This window comes from Canis lupus, chromosome X, assembly GCF_011100685.1.
Source record: "Canis lupus familiaris isolate Mischka breed German Shepherd chromosome X, alternate assembly UU_Cfam_GSD_1.0, whole genome shotgun sequence".
Taxonomy (NCBI): domain Eukaryota; kingdom Metazoa; phylum Chordata; class Mammalia; order Carnivora; family Canidae; genus Canis; species Canis lupus.
The window spans coordinates 88,841,173-88,851,169 of NC_049260.1; the positions used below are offsets into that span (position 1 = coordinate 88,841,173).

At 43.0% G+C, this 9,997-nt stretch overlaps 2 pseudogenes; both read right to left on the reverse strand.

The window, feature by feature from the left end:
* Positions 1 to 427: 427 nt before the first annotated feature.
* LOC492081 lies at positions 428 to 1,568 on the reverse strand (annotated as a pseudogene).
* Positions 1,569 to 6,775: 5,207 nt separating this feature from the next.
* LOC492082 lies at positions 6,776 to 7,611 on the reverse strand (annotated as a pseudogene).
* Between the last annotated feature and the right edge of the window lie 2,386 nt (positions 7,612 to 9,997).

The window sequence follows — 9,997 nt, forward strand, 5'->3', positions numbered from 1 at the left end:
CCCACCAGGAGGGGAAATCCTAACCTAACCCCAGAGTAAGTAACCCTCCCCCTCTCAACACTCAGCTACCTCAAAGAAAGAGCCCTCCCCCTCCCTTCACAAACACTATTCTGTGTTCGGATAGCTACCCCTATTGGACAAACACACCTGATTAAATGGGAACAGTGGTTATGTCTCCCCACCTCCTCTCTACTAATGTACTAGACAGCTTCAGTGACAGGGGAAAAAAGGGGGGGGCGTGTAAAAAGATTAAGAATGTAACCCCTCTATCCTGGCCAAAGAAAGCAAGAGATATTAACTGGGCATAGGCATAAAAAAAGACCTTGACATTCTGCCCTTTGAGTTACAGCTATTAGGACAGTCAAGAGAGGGGCAAACACGGAGGCAGGATGAAGAACTAGGAGGGGTTCGATGGCTGCAAGTCTAGTCCACTTAGTTTTTGTACTGGAAGGGTTCATCGCCAGTTTCGTTGAGAAGACATGTGCGGATGAGAGCTTCTGTCACTGAAAAGGGGTTGCAGTTGGCAGAGGGGCGACGGTCTTCAAAGTAACCCTTCTTCTCCTGGCAGACAGTCCAGGGAATGCAGGTGCTAGCACCATGGTTGGCCACGCCGGCGGAAAAGTCGTTGATGTTGGATGTCTCATGGAATCCAGTTAGGCGCTGGGCATTATCCAGGCTTCCCTTGGGTTCGCAGCTCGGATGTGGTACTGGTGCCGCTTGCTCAGTTTCTCAATGGACTCCTCAATGTACTTTAGACCATTCTCCTCTCACATGGTCTTGGTGCTGAAGTTTGTGGCAGCCTGCACCATTCCAGTTTCCAGGAATGGGCTTAGGATCAAAGGTTGCTATCACTCTGAAGTCTTCCATACATGATGCAAGATGAAACAGGCCACCCAGAGATGATCTCCCATGTTGATTCCTTCACAGGGTCCTAACTGGAATTCCCACTAGGCAGGCATGACCTCAGCATTTGTCCCAGCAATCTTGATGCCAGCGTACAAGCAGGCCGGTAGTGAGCCTCCACGATATCCCTGCCATAGGCTTTGTCTGCTCCCACGCCACAGTAGTTTGGACCTTGGGGCCCAGGGAAGCCACTGGAAGGCCAACCAAAAGGGTGCCCATCTGTGCCCGTGACAGTATATTCCTGCTCCATTCCAAACCAAGGGTGCTGGTTGCTCACCATGTCCATTATCCGTTTACAGGTATGCCTTGAATTGGTTTTTGCCGGCTTTCTGTTGTATTTGAAGACTTCACAGAACACCAGCTTGTTGGAGTCCTTGCAGAAAGGGTCGCGAAACATGGCAGCAGGGACAAGATATATGTCACTGTTGGAGCCTTCAGATTTAAAGGTGCTAGAGCCATCAAAATTCCATCCAGGCAACTCTTCGACACCCGTGGGCTCACTGTCCAAGGTCCAGGTCTTGCAACATAATCCTTCTCCAGTCCAGTCAATCCAAGTATACATAGCTTGCACTTTCTCGCCCTGAGGCAGGGACATGTACACCTGCTTGATGCCTTTGTTCAAGTGGGAACTCACGGAGGTGGCCATGGTGGAAGTTGTTCTGGGTGGCTAGCAGGCTAGCAGGAGCAGGGCGGGCAGGCCGCGAGAGCGAGGTGTGGAGAGGAGAGGCCCGGTGTGCTGCTCAGAAGCTCCGCTCTACTCCCATTCTCAGCCTTGCCGATTTATTTATTTTATAATTAAAAGTTTATATCTCTTAATCCCCTTTATTGATTTTACCCCTCTTCCCACCCCTTCCTCTCTGGCAACCAGCAGTTTGTATTTAAGAGTCTGTTGTTTGTTTTGTTTTTTCAGATTCCACGTATAAGTGAGATCATATGATATTTGTCTTTCTCTGATTTATTTATTTCAACTTAGTATAATACCTCCTGAGTCCATCCATGTTGTCACAAATGGTAAGATCTTATTCTTTTTTATGGCTGAGTAATATTTCACTGTGTGTGTGTGTGTGTGTGTGTTGTGTATGTGTTTTATCCATTCATGTATGGATGGACACTTGGGCTGCTTCCATATCTTGGCTATTTTTGTAAATAATACTGCAATACACATAGGGGTTAAGAGCACCTTTGCTTTAGGTATCAGGCCTATTTGTGGTAACATTTTGTGATTTACAATACTTTTCCTTGTGTAGTCTTTCATCTTATGGGACAGACATAAGCATAAGGGTAGATGAGCCTTTCCCAACAGTTGAATTAGGGCCTCCTGAAGTCGAAAAATCCTTCCAAAACTTAATACTTCCTGTTTTCTGCTCCTGCCTGCTTTTGCTAATATATCTCCAGAGAAAGACTGTTGATCTTCAAGAAGTGCCATTTTAGGGGCACCTGGGGGGCTCAGCCCATTAGGCGTCTGCCTTTGGCTCGGGTTGTGATCCTGGGGAGCCTGCTTCTCCTTGTCCCTCTGCCCCTCCCCCACTTGTGTTTTCTCACTCTCTCTCAAATAAATAAAATCTTAAAAAAAACCCACAGTGTCATTTTGGATAATGGAACATTGGATGGGGAGAAAGGGGCAGCAGAGACCCTTTTAGCACCCCTCAGTCATACAGTGTAAGTGTCTAACACTTCATATCCTCAAAAGCCACATGCACAGTGAAGAGAAAGGGAGCTTCATTGCTACCACACCATTCCTACCCTGCCTATATATCCTAACAGTTGGGGGTACTTTATTTTTTTTAAGATTTTATTTATTTATTTATTTATTTATTTGACAGATACAGAGTGCACAAGCAGGGAGCAGCAGGCAGAGACAGAGGGCTGAGCAGGGAGCCTGACCAGGGCTTGGTCCAGGACCCCAAGATCATGACCTGAGCTGAAGGCAGACGCTTAACTAACTGAGCCATCCAGGCACCCCTTGGAAGTGCTTTAAAAACACTGCTGCCTGTGTCCCACCCCCAAGAGATTCTAATTTAATTGGTCTTGTGTGCAGCCTGGGCAGCCAGATTTTTTGGAAGTACCCCCTCCCAGGTGATTTTATAGGTAGCCGGAATCCACAACCACTGTGTTACAGTGTGAAGAGTCCTTTGCTTGCTGACAAATGGCATCCTGTGAGAGGATCCCACCAGCAATCTATTGATGTAATATTAGGGTTTGATGGAGTTTTCCTCTTTCTTTTTTTTTTTAATTTTTTTTTAATTTTTATTTATTTATGATAGTCACAGAGAGAGAGAGAGAGAGGCAGAGACATAGGCAGAGGGAGAAGCAGGCTCCATGCACCGGGAGCCTGATGTGGGATTCGATCCTGGGTCTCCAGGATCGCGCCCTGGGCCAAAGGCAGGCGCCAAACCGCTGCGCCACCCAGGGATCCCGAGTTTTCCTCTTTCAAAAATCATCTTTGGAAGAAAAAAAAACAGGTGAGGGCCAGAAATGATGATCAATACTCATCAAGCTGAATTCTGATACTAAACCTTCTTCTGACTGAACCTCAACAAATACTAGTAATATTAGCTTTTGTTCTTCAGCATTAGTTATTAATCTCCATATAATACCTAAGGCTAGAGTATTGCTGTTGCCTGGGACTGAAGGGATTCCCAGTAAGTGGAATTTCAGTTTTCAATATGAGCGTTCTGGGGAAACTGCGATGAGCAGGTCACTTTAGGTACATAAGAGAAGAGGGTATAAACCATATAATTATTTGCACTCATACCCTGAGGAAAACAAATTGGGAAAATGTTCAATATGGAAGTCAGGCTTTTTGCAAAAATCTACCTCTTTTAGGGATAATTGCAGTTATTCTGTTTTATTTTGCTGGTACAGTCCTCCAAAGAAGTTCACTATAACCACTGTAACAAAAATAGCAAATACAAAACAAAGCAACAAACTAAAGAAACCCACCAAAGCTCCATAGTCACCAAGGACTTTTTAACCTGTATTTGTGTACCTTGGAGTTTGGCTCCTGCCTAGTGATTGTCGAGAGGCACTTGGGCAGTTGGCGTGATGGATGGTGTCAGCACAGAAGTCCAATTGTGATATAAAGCCCAGAAAGAATCCATCTCATCATGGGGACGTTGTGTGGAAATAGAGAATGGATCCATAACTGGCCATCACACGAAAGCTTTTCAGTTGGAAGGTACCCATGAGTGGTAAAACATGTCATGTTGGTATGTCCACATCTGATGCGCCTGACTCAAATCTGTTTTCTTTTTTTTTTTTTTTCAAATCTGTTTTCTATAGGACAAAGCCATTCTGTTATTCTTGGATGGAAAAGGTTTAGAGTTGACAGATGGATCCTACATAAACTTAGGAGGTATGCAGATGTTAGGGTACTAACAAAGGCATTTTTAGGACGAATTACTTATAATAGTTATATGGGTTTTATGGTAGTTTGTGTGTTTTGAATACAAAGTGGCAATGTATATAGTGATTTAAAGTTGATTTGGGGTAGCTCAGCGGTTTAGCACCTGCCTTTGGCCCAGGGTGTGATCCTGGAGACCCGGGTTCGAGTCCCACATCGGGCTCCCTGCATGGGGCCTGCTTCTCCCTCTGCCTGTGTCTCTGCCTCTCTCTTTCTCTCTGTGTCTCTCATGAATGAATAAATAAAATCTTTTTTAAAAATTTGACTTTGGAATCAGGCAGATGGGCTCAAAATCTGGTTCTTCTTCAGACCTTGTCATGTGACCCTGGGCAAGTTATTTAACCTCCCCAATTTTCCATTTCCTTATATTTATAGTAGAGAGACTTATACCTATCGTTTTGTGTAATTCACACAACAATCCAGCAAGGGAGGTATAGTTCTCCCTAATGTCAATGGGTTTCTCCACTGTTGACATTTCGGGTGGCATAATGCTTTATTGTGGGAGCCTGTCCTGTGCATTGTAGGATTATGTAGCAGCATCACGGGCCTCTATCCACAACTACCCCCTCCAAATTGTGACAATCAAAAATATCTTCAGACATTGCCAAAAGTCCCCAGGGTGGGGGGTGCTGGTGGTGGTGGTGGTGGTAGTAGGAATACATGCCCTGGTGGGAATCTACTGAGTATAAAGTGGAACAAGTGTCAGACCTGGCATAAGTTGGCACTCATTAAGTGATATCTATTAGGTTAATTAATACTATATCAAAATTAGAACTTTTATTATTGATGCCAAACCTTAAAGCTATGTCAGTATATTTAATTATATCTAAGAATAACCTCTCAGACTTCTTTTAAAAAAAAAGATTTATTTACTTATTTTGACATAGAGAGAGAGAAAGAGAGAGAGAGAGAGCAGGGGAAGGGGCAGAGGGAGAGAATCTTCAAGCAGACTCCCTGCTTAGCATGGAGCCCGACACAGGGCTTGATCTCAGGACCCTGAGATCATGATCTGAGCTGAAACCAAGAGCTGGACACTTAACAATTGAGCCCCCCCGCCAGGCACTCCAGACTTAGTCTTTCAGACTGTGTAAACCAGTCTTATTATGCTAAGAGGATTACGAGAAAATATTACTTTTCTACCTCATATCTCCAGCATCTTCTAGGCCTGCAACTCTAAGATGTTTTATTTACTGATGTGTTGTACAACCACTTAAATAACCACAAATACTACTTAAAAGTAGCTCACTTATAAGTGAATAATTGTCAGGAATGGTGACATTTGCAACTTTGAGGCATTTAAGGCACAACTCTTTCTTCCATCTAATTTGTTTTCCCTTTCCTCACATGCTTGCTCTGCAGAAACCTCAACTCCTACTTCACTAATAAGTTTTGGCCATCCAGTGCAAGCTTCCTCTGCTACCAATAGCCCATTTCCCACTCTTTGTCCTATCATTCTTGTTCTTATTAAAGGAAGAAGAGTCTGGGACACCTGGGTGGCTTAGTGGTTGAGCGTCTGCTTTTGGCTCAGGCATGATCCCAGGGTCCTGGGATCGAGTCCTGCTTTGGGCTCCCTGCAAGGAGCCTGCTTCTCCCTCTGTCTATGTCTCTGCCACTCTCTCTTTGTCTCATGAATAAATTAAAAATATAAAAAAATAATGAAATAAAAATAAAAGAAAAAGAGTCTCCTTGATGAGTCTTCACTCTTGTGCTACCCTGTTTCTGGAAAGACCTTGCAGTAGCATTTATGGCTTCCTTAGCCACATCTGCACTGTATTCCTCTCTGTTGGCTCCCCCCCCCCCCCCATCAATCATCCAATGAGATAGGCTTCCTCCATTAGAAAAGCCCTTTGCTACTGACTTCTGAAATTGCAGTCTTATTTCTTTGCTGGGACACACGTGCTTCCTTCCCAGGTTTTTTTTTTTGATGTTTTGTTTTGTTTTTGTCAAATCTCCTTTGTTTGATCAGCCCTTAAATTTTTGTATTGTTCAGTGTTCTGTCTTCAGATCTCTCATCTCACACTACACCAACTTACTTTACCCTCACCTAGGGATATCTCATTTTCTCTCAAGGATTCAATTACCAACTACTTGCTATTGTCCCCCAAATCTCTAACTCTGAACTAAATCTCCCTCCTGAACTTGAGATACGGTTAGCCAATTGCCTACCACATACCACCACTACGATGTCCAGTGGGTACCTTAAAATCAATATGTTCAGGAGCACTTGGGTGGCTTAGTGGTTGAGCATCTGCCTCCGGCTCAGGAAATGACCCCGGGATCAAGTTCCACATCGGGCTCCCTGCGAAGAGCCTGCTTCTCCCTCTGCCTATGAAGAGTGCCTCTCTCACTCTGTCTCTCATAAATGAATAAATAAAATCTTATAAAATAAAATAAAATAAACATGTTCAAAATGGAACTTATCATATTATATTGTCAAAACTACTCCTCATCCAGTGTATTTTATTTTATTTTATTTTTTTCCATTTGAAAGTAGTCATTTATTAACTGACCAGATTACAAAAATAATCATGGTAGATACCTTAGTTCATCCTTCTAATAAGCCCATTGATCTGGTCTTCCCTGTTGCCAGCATCTCCACCTTCTACAAAATGGGTGGTCTTTTTCTTCATTCCGCTGGGTGGAGAAGATAATCTGAAGGGCCATAAAAAGTTGTTGGCTTCTTTGAAACATTTTCCAACAGTATAGACCTCGTGAGTCAGATCCTCCATGCAGATGATGCCATATTTACCAAGAGACCGAGCAATCAATGTGTTATCTGTCAGGGCAATTCGCTTCTTGTTGATCTTGCCATAACCACGCTTGTAGATCAATTCATTCACTGACTTCAGGTTTGGGTACCCCCATGCTATATATGGATCCACAATTCTTAGCATGTTAACTTAAGCCTTGTTGAGCTTAACAAAGGTGCCATTGAAGATCTGGCGAAGGCGAAGAAGCTGCAACACCTTTCGAACCTTTGGGCTCACACCATTGATACCTCTGATCCTGATGACAAATGCCAACTTGGGTTCTGCAGGCACATAGAAGTTGCCAGCTTTTCTCGCCATCCTCGCCATGCGAATGTCAGTTCTGTACATCTGCCTGTATTCCTTGTGGTAATGCTTAGCCTTTTCATAGATAAGCTTCCTCCTTGCCTTTCGAAGCATCTTTTGGGCAAACCTTTTTCTCAGATGCTTGATCTTCAACTCCACGAAGTTCCTTTGCTTTTACTTAAGGGTTTCTGGCACAGCAGGAACCTTCTTCTTCTTCTCTTCTGCACCCTCCATGGTTCCAGCCGGAAAAAGAGGAAGTTCCAGTGTATTTCATATCAGCATCCACTCAGTTGTCCTGGCCAAAAATAATGGCATCATTCTTGGTTCTTCTCTTTCCCCAAATCTCCCACACCAACTAGTCAGCAAGAACTGTCAGTGCTACTTTCGACATATTTATTGAGTCCACCCACTCCTCTCCGTTGCTATTAACACCATCATCTCTCTCTTAAACTGCCCAAATAGCCTCATTATTGGTCAACCTGAACTTAATCTTGCCCCAGTGTACATGCAGTCAGAGAGATCTATTTTTTTTCTTCAGAGGGATCTTTCTGAAGCAAAATTGATTGTATCATTCTCCTGCTAAAACCCTTCTGCAGTTTCCCAATACCAATCTGGATTAAATTCAAAGTCTTTGATGTGGCTCTATAACATTCTTGCGGCTCTATAACATTCTTCATCAGCTGACCCCTGCTGACCTCTTCAACAATCTCTCTACAAAATCTCTATTTCTTTCAGTTGTTTGAGTGATCATACTTCCTTTTCTTTTTTTTTTTTAATTTTTATTTATTTATGATAGTCACACAGAGAGAGAGAGAGAGAGAGAGGCAGAGACACAGGCAGAGGGAGAAGCAGGCTCCATGCACTGGGAGCCTGACGTGGGATTCCATCCTGGGTCTCCAGGATCGCGCCCTGGGCCAAAGGCAGGCGCTAAACCGCTGCGCCACCAAGGGATCCCACATACTTCCTTTTCTCTCTGGATCACCACATTGGGTATTTCCCGCTCAGGTCACCCTTTGCCTCTCATTTAGCTAATTCCAACTCATCCTATAGGTCCTGGTTTAAATGTTACTTCCTCCAAAAAACCTTCCAGATCATTCCAATCTGGGATAGGTGGCACACCTTATGTGCTACATTAGTATCTTATGTCTCCCTATGTTGCACTTAATAGTTAGTCTTGTAATTGACAGTTTACTAGTCTTTCTTCTAGACTGTATCCTCCATGAGGGTGTTTTTAGGCCTCTGATGCTAATTATACAGGAGATGTGCAAGAAGTATTTGTGAGATGGAATTGAATTCAGTGTCACCAAGGAGCCTTACCAAATGCAAAGCTTTTATTGTCATTTTTAATCTTTCTGAATACTCAAATTATTTGATCCTTCCCTGTGTTCTTAAAATTATTCTTTGTTTTCAGCAACACATTGTCTGTAGATTCCCTTTCTACGTTTTTGACAATTTCTAGTCCTTCTTGTTTGCTGACCCCTTCCCTGTCCCTTAACTTTGGACATTTCGCCCAAGACTCTATTCTTCACACTTCTACTTTTCTTCTTCACATTCATTGTCTGGAACATAAAAGCATTAAAAAATATTTGTTTCCTTCCTTCCCTCACTCCTCAGAAACTCATTTAATCTCGTGGCTTCAAATATCTCCCAGATCCATGTTTTAATCAGAGTAATCCAATGGAATACTGGTCACCTGACACTTCAAATCAACTAGAAATAAATACCGTAGCACCCAACCACCCCAATTCAGTTAGTTCTTGCAATATAATCTCTGTGTTTGTCAGTTGAAACTAAGAGTCTCCTAATCACTGGGGCTCTATACATCAGGCATCTCTAGCTCCTTCATCTACTTTATGGGATGTATGTTCTTAGCCATGACAACTTAACACCATTTCCTTTGAAATGTGGCTCATGTATTGACTCCTTTTTCTCTTTTATCCTTCCACTATTCTCTCATCTCTTCACCCTTAGGTTACTATAACAGATACTATAAAAGACATCTTCCTGGTTGACCTTCCTGACCTCAATATCACCCACTTTCAAATATGTTCTGTATACTGTTGCCAGGCTAATTACTCACACGCTGCTTTCGTGGCCTGGGGCTTTTCATATAGTAGATTCGATAAATATGAGAACAGCAGTTCACTCCCCCTCAAGAACTTACAGTGACTACAAATCATCTGCTAGGTCCAAATTCCTCTCTCTGACTTTTTTTTCCATCCCTCTGGCCCTAACCAACTTTTTCAGCTTTCACACAATTCTCTACTATTCTACGCATTCTCCTTTGGTGACTGGCTAAGCTTCTTGCATTTCCCCAAACATAGCCTACTTCTTTCTGTTGTACTTGCTGGATCCCCTACCTGACCAAGCCCACTACCTTGCCAGTGCTAAAAGCCTGATATTTTTCATATTGAATGAAAAAGTCGCTTTTTCTCTTGATAAAATTAATATAGCATGATAGAATTAATGCTTATTCTGTGCCCCCTTTGTTCCTTGTTTGTATTTAAAACATACATTACTTTCTTGCTGGCATCAGCAATATGCACGTCTGGACTGTAAACTCCACGAGATCAGGGACCCTTGTTCATCCTTTAATCCCTGGAAGCATCCAAACCAGTGCCTGGAATGCACATAGTAT